The sequence below is a fragment of the Cibotium barometz genome, chromosome 49 (assembly GCF_041138505.1).
Source record: "Cibotium barometz isolate CiBa-2024 chromosome 49, ASM4113850v1, whole genome shotgun sequence".
NCBI classification, from domain to species: Eukaryota; Viridiplantae; Streptophyta; class Polypodiopsida; order Cyatheales; family Cibotiaceae; genus Cibotium; species Cibotium barometz.
This window is the reverse complement of record NC_141094.1, coordinates 43929364-43942657: the sequence shown is the minus strand read 5'-3', so window position 1 is coordinate 43942657 and position 13294 is coordinate 43929364. Positions and strand designations below refer to the sequence as shown.

Genomic DNA, 13294 nt, shown 5'->3' with positions numbered 1-13294 from the left:
GAGCCTTGCCTTAAAATTAGCCTCTTAGGGTTTCTAATGCTTACCCATCATGCAAGCTTCATATAGATCTAGCCTATCAAAAATTGGTGGCACATGCTCAATGAGCTTACCTCAATGCCTGCATCTATCATGCCAAAGTTTGTTGCTATGCAAATCATCTTGGATTGTGAACGCCAAAAGCTCATACAAGTTCTTCCTCTAAATGCCCTTTGCAACAATGACGTTATCATCTCCATCAAGAATGATTACACCATTATTGTCAAAGTGAACTAGCAAGTCGTGATCCATGCTGGCCCAAGACAAAAAGCAAGATACTTGCAAGGTCTAGAGTACTCTAGGCAATGGGTTGTACCATGGGCCAAGTTTATGCTTGCCATAATCTCATCTGATCGAGAGATGTTACCTATAGGGTTGGCATTAACGAGGTTAGCTTAACATGTGCATGTGTTTGCATATGCCATGAGACACGAGAAGTGAAATTATGATATACGTAGTGAAACAGGCAAGTGTCATGATGGGCAAAGGGCAGAAGATGTGTCCATATGTGTGTACTTATCTCTCTCATGAAACGTGTCTCCAGTGCTTGTTGAAGGTACCTGCAAGATCCAGAGTTCTCTTACCGATGGGTTGTACCATGGAGCCTGCTTGTTGAAGGTACCTACAAGATCCAGAGTTCTCTTACCGATGGGTTGTACCATGGAGCCTGCTTGTTGAAGGTACCTGCAAGATCCAGAGTTCTCTTAGCGATGGGTTGTCTAGGCTTGTCATAATCCCTCATCTAGAGATGTACCTACATGACTGGCATTGACAAGGTTAGTTGCAAGTATGTGTTTGCATGTCGTGAGATGTGAAGTGAATAATTATGATATCGATAGTAGCAAGAAGAGATGGTCCTTCGTGATGGTTCTCTCTCACAAAAAGCGGGGAATGAAGGGGAAGCTAACATAAGAAGACAACCTATAATCAAACCTATGTAGCATACATCAATCAAGCAAGCAATATTCAATGGGGCAGACAAGTAAGCAAGAAGAGGGAAGAGGAGAGGTTACAAGTAAACTATTATGAGGGAAAGATTGTTTATTGCTTATTACCAAAAGTGACTTATGACTAGTTTTCACACTAGGTTGATCAAACTTAAAAATGATATAGTCTCTATTAATAGTCTTTTAATAGTCTTAAGAGAGGCCCTAAGTCCTTAGACTTTCTCTATTTGGCATTAAGCATAAGGTAAGGCCGATTTATATATCCTGCAACATTGTCTTACAAAGGATAAGTGTTTGTTTGCATAGGTAAGATGGCAAGGCGACAACCATGTTAACTTACAAAGTGGTTAGCAAACAACAAATAAATACAAATCAAACAAGCAAGCTTGTTAGTTTTATATCCCATAGGAATCACCTTAAGAGCCTCCTACCTTGCGTGAGAATTTCCAAAGAGCTTTCCTAGACTCTTTTGCCCCTGCATAAGTCCAAGTATCAAGCCTCCACGTCAAAAGTGCTCCACATCAAAAGTGGAGTCTTCATAAAGTCTTCACAAGAACACATATCAATAGCTATTTGTAGTCTTGACAAGAAAGTTTCCCAAGATACAAATCCATGGTAACATGGTATTCACACGTGAAGGTGGTCTAGGAGGTTAGATGGTTTAGAGAAGGCTTGGTTAGATTTGGCACATTGCCAAATAGACTACATGCTATACTGGACTTTACACTTGGATACGCTCTCTTGACATTGTGCGGCTCGAGATGAGTCCAGATGGCCGTGAGTCTACACCGCAGTGTGTAGTAGGTACCAACTCACCTTTATAGACTGAGTCTACACCGCAGTGGGGAAAGTGCGTAACAATCACTAGTTCACCTTTACAGGTCAAGTCTACATTACGGATGATGGATCTATGCAGTCATATCATGGTGGGAACCAAGGCTAATATAGCTACACAACCAGTCCCTTCTCCATATAGTTCATGAGTCATGACTATCAATTTACTTCCTAGCTTCTACTAGCATATATTATCCATCTTAGTAGTTATAGATCAAAGGTCGAAGCTGCCTTCAGAGAAGTACCACCCACCCCCTATGGAGCTTTACCATCTGTTGTATCACTTACAATATGTATCATAGCTCCAATTGGGTATAACACTTCTTTGCTAATTATTGTCTACTAGGAGTAGTCTCTTACGAGAAATAGCAACTCCCTCAAGACCCCATCCCCCTACCATTCAACTAAATAAGGGTAAATGACGGAGGTATTTTGATCAGAATCAAGGATCTCTATGACAAGATGGTTGCAATTGCATGAGTGTGCTCTCCTTAGATCACTTCATCGCTATCTAATGGTATTGTCGCCTACATATGATAGTTTTGCTACATCTTTGAATGTTATTGTCAAGCATACTCCTCCCACATGATTTTGTTACATCTTTGAATGTTATTGTCGAGCATATTCCTCACATTTGAGGAGTTCATCTCATTACTTCGAGATAAGGAGATGCGGATGCAAAGTCACAATGGTGGCAACAAAGCTTTCTCCATCAACACAAAGAAATAGGCTAAGGATTCTAAATCTTCAAATCAAAAGAAACAAGTTATATGCTTTTATTGTAATAAGAAAGGACACATAACCAAAGAATGCAAGAAAAAGCATGCATGTGCCAAGAATGACACTCTAAAGACCAAGGAAGAATCCAATCATGCTCTAAAAATAGAGATGTTTATTGCCAATGAAAAAGTATGTAGTTGGCACATGATGATTCTTTGATCATTGATAATGGTGACATTGGGCAATGATGCAAAGTCTCCAAATCAAAGGGTTAGGTACTATTTCAATTGTGCCTAAAGAAGGTTGTACAAAAAGTCTTTCAAATGTTCTTTAGGTTCCATGTACGAAGAGGCTCCTTCAGGTTTTGGCCATCAAGGACCGTGACTTGCTGGTTCAGTTTGACAAGGATGGTGTTGGTTCAGTTTGACAAGAATGGTACAATCATTTTTAATGGAGATGACAAGTTCATTTTGTAAAGAGCATTTAGAGGAACAACTTGTATGAGCTTTTGGCATTTATAGTCTAGAGTAGCAACAAACTTTGGCATGAGAGGCATGTGCATCTCAATATGCAAAGTCTTTCAAAGATGCTAAAAGGCAAATTCTTTGGGTTCCAAGTACGAAGAAGAACCCCAATAAGCTACCATACTTTATATCCTCTACTTTGAATCCACTTCATCACCATCACAACCTTGCCTTGGTTATCGTTCTCGCTACAAAGAAGCCTCATCTCCCAGCATCATGTTGTGAGATCATCTATTCCATACTCTCATGTCAGCCACGAGAATCCAAACCACCATCTACCCATGCAAATCATTCCATGGTGGCCTTCACACTCATTCCGCTAATTACAAGGTACAAATCACTTCTATCCTGATGTTCACCTCAACACACTACCTACCATCAAGGCTACCCCAAAGCTTTCTACCAATTTTTTCTTCAAATAGATAATTACCTCCAGCCCAAAATACAATCAAGCCAACATGAGCCACGTACACACCAAGTAATTTACCAAACAAATTGATGAGTAAGGCAAGCATTGCTAACAAACCAATGAAACCTGTAGTTTCTTAATCACGACCACCCACAGAGAGGGTTCTGTTAAAGAGTGTTTCCATGGGGTAAGACCTTGAGAAATACAAGGTCTTCATGAGACTAATCATGAGTTGTCGTGCAAGCACGAATAGCATCGTTTAATAGGATGATGTTTGTGTAAAAAGTCTGTCGTCCAAGCATGAATAGCATCCTTTAATAGGAAGTTCTTTGTGTATAAAGTCTCAAACTCAAGATCTACTGCTACACAAATTTCTTGGAAAACAAAGTCACATGCGCGTAGATTCAAAGCGAGACCAACTACAATAGCACTCATCCATATATCGATCATTAACACGAATAACGTGAATGTGTGACCAACATTTGTTAGAGAAAGCGATGTTGAATATTTGGGACTAGAAACGATTAACAATCACCATTGAATAAGTCTCTTCCGATTGAATTGGATTAACAATCACCATCGCCATCTTCAACTAGACACCATAAATGGCACATAAAAGGACAACACTAAGAACTACATCCGACTACGGATCAATCCTGAACTCTACCACCATATTAATGTCATATATTGGACCATCGATGCCTTTCCACCTAAACAACTTCACCATGACTTAGGTGACACAAGCAATCACCATTATGAGGGGAGGAAAAGGGGATATACATTATTAGCCGCTCAACCTACAATCAATGCTTTGCCATCTTACCCGTACAAACAAACACTTGACTTTTGTAAGACGATGCTATAGACCCACAACGACACATGCTTCGACAAGCCTAAGGCAAGCTCTTAATTTGCAAAGGCTACTTAAGAGAATTCAAGTGCAAGCCGGTGAGAAATTCACTTATTACCCTATGATTTTAAGTGGATTAACTTTATGTCTCTATATATCAAGTGTTTGATTGCATTGATGATAGTCAATGTGTAAATTCTCTATATCAAGTGTTTGATTGCATTGATGATAGTCATGTGTAAACTCTCTTATTAGCTATAGAGCCAAAAAAGTACGATATCTAATAAGCTTAGTGTACTTGAGAAGCACCCCTAGTTCGTATACAAGGAAGATGACAAAAATGCAAAATTGCACTATGTACACAAGAATATAGAACATAGACATACCCAACAATTAGTATATTCTCTCTTGGGCCCAAGCGTCCACGCACCTTTACCAAGAGAGATTGGGTTCACATCTGCCCTAGTGACATCTAAATTTCAATATCCCCTAGAATTTATTCTCCTCATTTAATATACTAAAGGATTGCCATATAAGAAATGGATATGCCAAGAAAAGCTTGTAAGGATGAGAACTCCATCCATGGCACATCCAAAACAAGAGAATATAGCAATCGCCCCTAGCTTGTGCACAAGGAAGATGCCAATACACAAAGAAGATGACAAACTGCAAATTAAACTACGCATGCAAGAAAATAGGATTGAGATGTAAAGCATGCACATTGAATCTTCAAGAGAATAGGAAGCCAAAAAAGGATAACCTGCAAGTTTCATCAGGATGTGGATTCCATTCATGGCATAACTGAAAGAGTTTTGAGTTTCCAAATCAAAGTAAAGGTGATGGAAGATTCCAAGGAAAGGAAAAGGTTGAGGCCCAACTTGAAGGCAAGCTAGCATTTTAGCCAACCACAGGTTTCGATGAGGAAGATTGAACTACAGTATGTATGCAAGCATATAGGATTGAGATGTAAAGCATGCACATTGAATCTTCAAGAGAATAGGAACCAAAAACAGGAGAACCTACAAGTCTCATAAGGATGTGGATTCCATTCATGGCATAACTGAAAGAGTTTCCAAATCAAAGTAAAGGTGATGGAAGATTCCAAGGAGACGAAAAGGTTGAGGCCCAACTTGAAGGCAAGCTAACATTTTAGCCAAGCACAGGTACAAGATACTTTTGATGAGGAAAATTGAACAAACCCACTACTGCAATAAAGCAGCGCAATTAATGACAAAAACTAAGATCAAACTACCTGACTTAGCGGATGAAAATGATGGCACAAAAATAGGTAGCTCTCTCTCTCTCTCTCAACTAGGTAGTACATGATATTGTTCTTAAAACAGTCGCTATGCAGCATTAACAAAAGTATCATATGTTGGCGTGATATGATACAAGCAGCAAACATGCACATGGCCAGGCATTCCTGCAGTTGCACTATACCTTCAGATATCTCTGCACTTCTCTATATGTCGTCAAAGATCATCTAGCATTGCATTGCAGCTATTTTGTTCACACACAGTTATACGTCCAATTGAAGCTTAGCAGCCAGGTTAAGTCACACCAAACTTGTTAACATAAGAAAGGAACAATCAAACAATACCATGAAGCGATTTTTGCAAAGCAAACACAACATCTAATGCCAACCTGTGCCCCAACACAGATGTACCCGCATGTGCACTTATTACCACATTGGACCATGCTATGTCCACATGTGGTTGCATGTGCATAGATGCACGTATTCATGTGTCCTCAGCCCTCATTGGCTCACTAACCAGAATACATTAACGTGTAATAGCTTAAAACCAAACAGATTATAGCCGCACAGAAAGGTAGAATAAGGATGCATGATGTCCATCGACATCTTTGACATTGTGCCATCACACGTCTTCCAAGTTAGATGCTACAGCCAAAACTCACATTCAGCTGATAGACCGTATCCTTATGTCAAAAAAATTATGTACATACATTGCCCACACATGCGCAAGAGGTGTTGTCAGGGCTAATAATAAGTCAACAAACACTACACATCTTCAGTTGATGAAGATAGTTGGATCACAGCAGCATTCATCCACAAGGAAGCAGCAACAAAGAGCAGCCAAACTGCGTAGAAAAACAGCAAAGTTGGACATGCAAATATATAAAGAAGACCTAGAAAGCAAGACAATGGGAGCAAAGCAACTGGAGCTTACCATCCTTTCAAAAATCCGGTGTTCTTCTGCGCAGGGGCTTGAGAATACTGGGGAGGGGGCACCACAGGAGGAGGCTGCTGGTAATAGCCTTGAGGGGGGTAGCCTGAAACACAGAAAAAGATCTCAGACACAGCGAGAAACCGTTGAAAAATCGCAGGGAACACAGAAACCTTCAAAAAAAAAAACCTAGAGTATAGAAATCCTTGCTTACGAGAAAGCCAGGATGGAAAGTACATTTTTCAAGATGCAGCACAGAAACCCTAAAAACACAGAAAGCCTAGAAAGAACTTCTTCAAAGAAAGCGCATAAACCCTGAAAACGCAGAAACAATAGGAAAGAGTTTCTCAAAGGTGAAAGAGAAACCCTAAAAGCAGAGGTTGCGGTTACCTTGTGGTTGTTGAGGCGGGTAGCCGTAAGGCTGCTGCTGAGGAGGGTAACCTTGCGCAGGGTAAGGGTAGGCGTACTTGGGATCGTCAGCCATTGCTGCTGGTGCTGTGCTCTGCAGAAACCGAAGAAGATGGCGATCAAGAAAGAGAAGGCGAATTGAAGTAAAGAGAGGATGGCGAGTGAAGACACAGAGAACGTTGTAAAATTATAGCCTGTGAGAGTCCGCGTTTATAACGCGTACGCGGAGAAAAAACGAAGACCTTGAGACACGCGCGCCGCCCAGATGTGAAAAGAAATCTCCTCAAAATTTTCTGGTTATATTTTCCTCTTCAACCCATGGTGAAATTGATTCGTATAAGATTAGGCACAACAGAGTTTCCCAAACTGAATTAGCTTAGGACACTGCAGTTATGCTTCTTGAACAAAAAGCAAGTTATTTTGTAAATGCTGAACGCTTTATTTTAATATAATTACGCACTTCCTCAATCTTTTTTTAAAAAGAGAGTGGAGTGTCCAATTGAAATGTCATTGGGATAGGTTCATACCCACAATCTCCTCCTTGGGAAGTGGGTGCGCTACCGCTTGGCACTACATCATCTATTCCATCTATTAAGTGAAGGTTCCAAGTGGTTGAGAAGCTAACACGTGGTAGGAGGAGGAGCCAAAATTTTGAAACTTTCAGAGGAGAAGCTAACATGCTTGGGTTCACGCCTAGGAAAAGATTCGCAATATATATGTCATTCCAAACAATGCCGTAGCATCGCGTGAGTCCCGTACTATTGCTAGATATGTAGAACTACTCTCATGCATAGGGGCCCACCAAAAAAGGGAACATCACAAAAATCGACTTGCATTGCACATTCCTTCTTGGCTATATCATATGTTGAAGTGTGACTATGTGATCAATCATCCAAGCTTTCAGCTATGAAGTCACAATGCAGTTAACCAACCTTTTGTAAAGCCTCCACACTTGTCCTATAGCGTGTTGCATGTGGGTGATATTTTATGTTACTAACCTTAGCACACAATGGTCAATAATTGATAAGTCCAGAATGCCCGATAATCCTTTGAGCATCCACCAAGATTGACAATTTTCATTGACTTGGTATGTGGAATTGGTCGCATATTAAGATGCCATTGGCATTTTCCTCACCCCACTATCCGAGAGCACCATAGCATGTGGCATCCACCATGGTAGTTGTAAAAGATGATAATGTGTTATCCTTGTGTGTGTGTTTATATGTAGATAAAACTTGGCTACCAAATCTTTTTGCACATGATTAACCTATGATGCCTTCACCATCAAGGACAAAGATCAACAAAGATGTTAAAGGAAACTTCACCACCTGAAGAGAATCCTCCCCACATACATAGCTTTAAATTAATCTTGGAAAACCTTAAAAAAGCCTTCACCATGACCCAAAGATGATATCCAAACCTTGCACATCCGACATCATCCGCAACCTTTCTTTCCCAAAAAATGTATTCCTTTCAAAAGGCAATGTCTTTGCCAATGAGAACAAACTGCACACCAATGTATGGCTTTCCTCCATTTCCTTAAAAGTATAAACATATTTTATTTCCTTCATGTATTCTATCTTGTAAAGATCTTGGTGAAGCTATCATTGGGCCAACCTATGGTCTCTCTATGCATACCTCTATGCATGAAATTGTTGTTATATGTATAAAGTTGATAAAAAGTTTAATTGTGAGTTTTTTGTTGAAATTGTTTGGATGAAAATAAAAATGAAAATAATAAAAATAAAAGTTTAATTTTCTATGCATGAAAATAAAAATGATAAAAATAACACTTTTGATATAAAAATTTATCCTTTATGCATACTTCTATGCATGAAAATAAAAATTGATAAAAATAACACTTTTGATATAAAAATTTATCCATTATGCATACTTCTATGCATGAAAATAAAAATGGTAAAAGTAACACTTTTGATATAAAAATTTAACCATTATGCATACTTCTATGCATGAAATAAAAATGGTAAAAGTAACACTTTTGATATAAAAATTTAACCATTATGCATACTTTTATGCATGAAATAAAAATGGTAAAAATAACACTTTTGATATAAAAATTTTTCCTTTATGCATACTTCTATGCATGAAAATTAAAAATGATAAAAGTAACACTTTTAATATAAAAAAATTATCTTTTATGCATACTTCTATGCATGAAAATCAATTATGCATAATATAAAAATCAATTTCTCTATGATTACAATGAATATCTTTCAATTAATCTAGGATGATAATTCCTAGAATATGGTAGGAAGTCCTCTTTTTATGCTTTGAATGAAATTATTTTATGCATAATTTTTATAAAAATTTTGCCATAGCTCCGCTGCTATGACTGATAAATCTCAATTTTTCTAAGGGATAAAGCTTTTCATTAAGGAAATAATTAAAATGATCTCTAATTGGATCATTCATCCATAATGGATTGAATCATCAATATACATAAACTAAAAGCATAGAAAAAAGCCATTAATTTGGCCTCAAGCATAGCTTAATCTTGGGTTAAGGAAAAGCTTTTTGAAAACTAAAAGCTTTAAGGATTGAATCATCAATATACATAAACTAAAAGCATAGAAAAAAGCCATTAATTTGGCCTCAAGCATAGCTTAATCTTGGGTTAAGGAAAAGCTTTATGAAAAGCTTGATTTGGATTGAGAATGGGTCATGAGTATGAGAGAAATTACATAAAAACTATTAGAATTTAAACATAAATGGAAATTAACTTCAATAGCATTTATTAAATTATGTAACTCTTCACTAACATTATCAATTCACTTCAATAGCATTAAAAAAAAAACCATACCAATTAAGCTTCTCAAGCTTGAGAGGGGTTGAGAAGAGAGAAACATTGAGAAATTATAGAAAAGATCAATATTCACTAATTACCTTACAAATTGCTTGATTCTTTGTTCACGGTAGAGGCCCCCAACCAATCAATTGGTTAAGTATGTTGATGGAGCCACTAATGGGGATTGAAGAAAGAGGGAAGCTCCAAAAACTAGTGAATTATTAAATGAATTCACAGTTCTTGGCTTAGGTGGAGTAGAGTAACGATGCATAAACACTATGTTTTTTTCAACAAGGGGGAGGCTTCTATTTATAGGAAAAATTGAGCTCCTAACCAAACAAACTGATTCTAGAATTTTCTAAATCAGTTTGGTCAATATTTGACCATTTTTAGGTCAGTTAAGCTAACTTTTTGGAACTAGACTTGAATGGGAGAGATGAAATATCTCAATTTTTATGAGTTTAAAACTCATTAAAGCATGTGAAATATGCACCTCCTTTAAAGAACTCCCCTTCCTTACATATGTGTCATAATGGAATCATTTTAATATTGCTCATAGTTTTTTTTACTAATAAACCTTGTACATTTTCAACTCTTCATCTTATGTGAAATATGCACCTCCTTTAAAGAACTCCCCTTCCTTACATATGTGTCATAATGGAATCATTTTAATATTGCTCATAGTTTTTTACTAATAAACCTTGTACATTTTCAACTCTTCATCTTATGTGAAATATGCACCTCCTTTAAAGAACTCCCCTTCCTTACATATGTGTCATAATGGAATCATTTTAATATTGCTCATAGTTTTTTTACTAATAAACCTTGTACATTTTCAACTCTTCATCTTATGTGAGCATTTACTCATTTTTGGATACCCAAAATATCTCATGTTTTTTATATTGCTCATAGTTTTTTACTAATAAACCTTGTACATTTTCAACTCTTCATCTTATGTGAGCATTTACTCATTTTTGGGTATCTTCTTTTACAAATTTGATTTATCTCCTCCCTACACATGGATTGATGCTATTGGCCCATAGGAACCTTAATTGGACCATAATCCAAAAAATTCTGAAAATCTAGATCCTTAGGCTAAGGTCCTTTATACCCAGTTCCAATTAATTCCAATTGCACATTGGAAAGTTCTTTTTGAATTTCTGTTTCAGGGGAACTTATTTTAATAAGATGAGTTATTTTTCTATCCAAAAATATTCATAATCTGAATATTCTCTCTCTAGAATATTTTCTCTCTCTAGGTTAAAACAGTTAGAAACAAGGTCTTTATATTTATGAAGAGGGATTGATTACAGGGGAAGATACTAGACATCAAAAGGGGGTTGGGGGAGGAATCTTACATTCTACCCCACTTAAAAAATGCGAGATGTCCTCATCTCGCAAACTGGGATAATTTCGCAAGATGCACGAATATGAGACTTAGAGAAAAATTTTAATCAAGGTTAACCACCAAGAAAAGTCTTAAAGAGAGCAAGATTCAAAATAAGAACAAGATTTAAACTTTATTCATTCTCGGAACTTATACAGTAAGGATAGAAGAACTCTTTACACTTCCATAAGCCCGTCCATCATATGATCACAAAAGCAGCACTCACAGGCTGCGCAAGTATAGGGTAACTCATCTATGGGAATGATTCTGCTGGTTATTGCCGCACCTATCTCAGTGGTATGAGGTGATCTAACAAAAGGACCTCTGAGAGGTAAGCCAAAAACGGGGTAAAGGCATATCTTCTCATGAGGAAGAAAACACGCCAGTAAGAAGACCCGCTCAGAAAACCCAAGATGTCTTGATCTCATGACGCAGTAGTATCGGAGACCCAAACCCAAAGCTTCAATAACCATGGCCAAGCGGACATTGTTACGAAAGTGCTGCTGACCCCCCCAGGGTGTTACCCTAGTTATGTTTTGATAGGTCCGCCATTTGGTCTGAGCTACAGAAGTTCCCAAGTGAGGGAAAAGTGAGCGCTCATACTGTTCTATAAAATCTTTCTTCACAGACTCGCTTGCGTCTTGAAGGTGAGAAATCATCATGGATAAAACTAATTCCTGTTACCAAGCCATGAAGGAGATTAAGAAGAAGGGAGATCGATGGAAGTAAGATTACTGTGAGCGACAAGTAAAAGTTACGACTTATATAAAGGAAGGAGCTAGCGTAACCTAGAAGCCAACGGTAACTTGCCACTGAAGTTTTACCGTCTTTCCATGATTTGGGTTTGGCACATTTTTCTATAGAAGGCATTAAGAACTTTGAGATGAGGAGATAAAAGAAGCTTGTAGGCTAAGTCACCTACTTTCATTGAATTCAGATAAGGTTCACAATATCTGGGGGATAACTTCTTATACTCCCCAAGAGATAAAGAACTTCTTTTTGGGCCGTACTCGAATGAAAACCAAAACCGTGGTATCCAAAACACCGATTTTCACTTCTGAACTCATTGTTCTGAATCCTTAAAACAGGTAGGACTCCTGAGAAGTATTCTAGGAAAAGGATCTTCTTCTTTTTTTCTTTTTTCTTTTTTTTAATACAGAATCTTTCTTTTATTTTAGAGAGGGAATAATTATAAGATCAAAAGGGAGATTCTTACTCCTATATACCTCGAAGGTTGGGGAGGAATCTTACATTCTACCCCACTTAAAAAAGTGCGAGATGTCCTCATCTCGCAAGGTAGAGGATAACTCTTTTTCTTAAGATCCAATTTTATTCTGGGGTTCCTTATATTCTGGTCAACCCAACAGAATACTGGGATAAATATCCCTTAGAACTCATCAACAATTCATTCAGATCATATCATTCATATCTTTAATATGATAATGGTCCATTAGACAGAAAAATTTCCTTCTGAACATTCCTCCACGGGAATTTTAGTCAAGTAAGTTCTCAATTTGTCATCCCTTAACTTGATCTAACAGTCAAGTATTAATAGTAGCAATCTGACAGCACAATCCACTAATCTCATTGTGATTTGCTGAAATCATTATCATCATTCCAGTTATGAATATCATCACAGGGACTCGTCCCATTCATCCTCATTGAGGTTTCGCTCAGCTTATTACATTTCAACCAAATTTCAAGGATCATCATTTTTCAATCAGAATCCAATTCAATTCATCAATTCTCAAACAGAATTAAAAATCATATCAATCACATTCGAAATCATCCTCTGGATAGCATTAACGCTTATAATTTCAAGTCTTAGATTTACTCGTATATACTGTCAGTAAAGAGCTGCAGTATACTCTCGGTATATACGGGTAGTCACGGCCCTTGGAATTATAAGGTAAATACCATCATGTCTAGGCCTCAAGCAAGTCAGGGATTCTATATAATTGTGGTACTTCCATCTGAAGACCCAATTACCAAATTACGAATTTTAGTTTGAATATCAAATTGTATGACTTATATCACACAATTACAACCTTTTTGTGTTTCTTGATAAATTTTTGACATATTTGTCTTCTCAGTTGATCTTTATTAACCAAATGCTCTTATACCAACTGTGGGATCCCGGTCTCCACCACGCAACAGATTTCGGGTACTAGCAGCGGAAGTAGCACA

The 13294-nt window shown here is 37.5% G+C and overlaps 1 long non-coding RNA gene across 1 annotated transcript; it reads right to left on the bottom strand.

Moving 5' to 3' along the window:
* Window positions 1-6079: 6079 nt before the first annotated feature.
* LOC147610615 (uncharacterized) lies at window positions 6080-7095 on the bottom strand. The gene is made up of 3 exons (XR_015264050.1): window positions 6897-7095; window positions 6510-6612; window positions 6080-6420 (listed from the first exon to the last, which is right to left on the bottom strand). It is a non-coding gene; the product is annotated as an uncharacterized LOC147610615 (long non-coding RNA).
* Between the last annotated feature and the right edge of the window lie 6199 nt (window positions 7096-13294).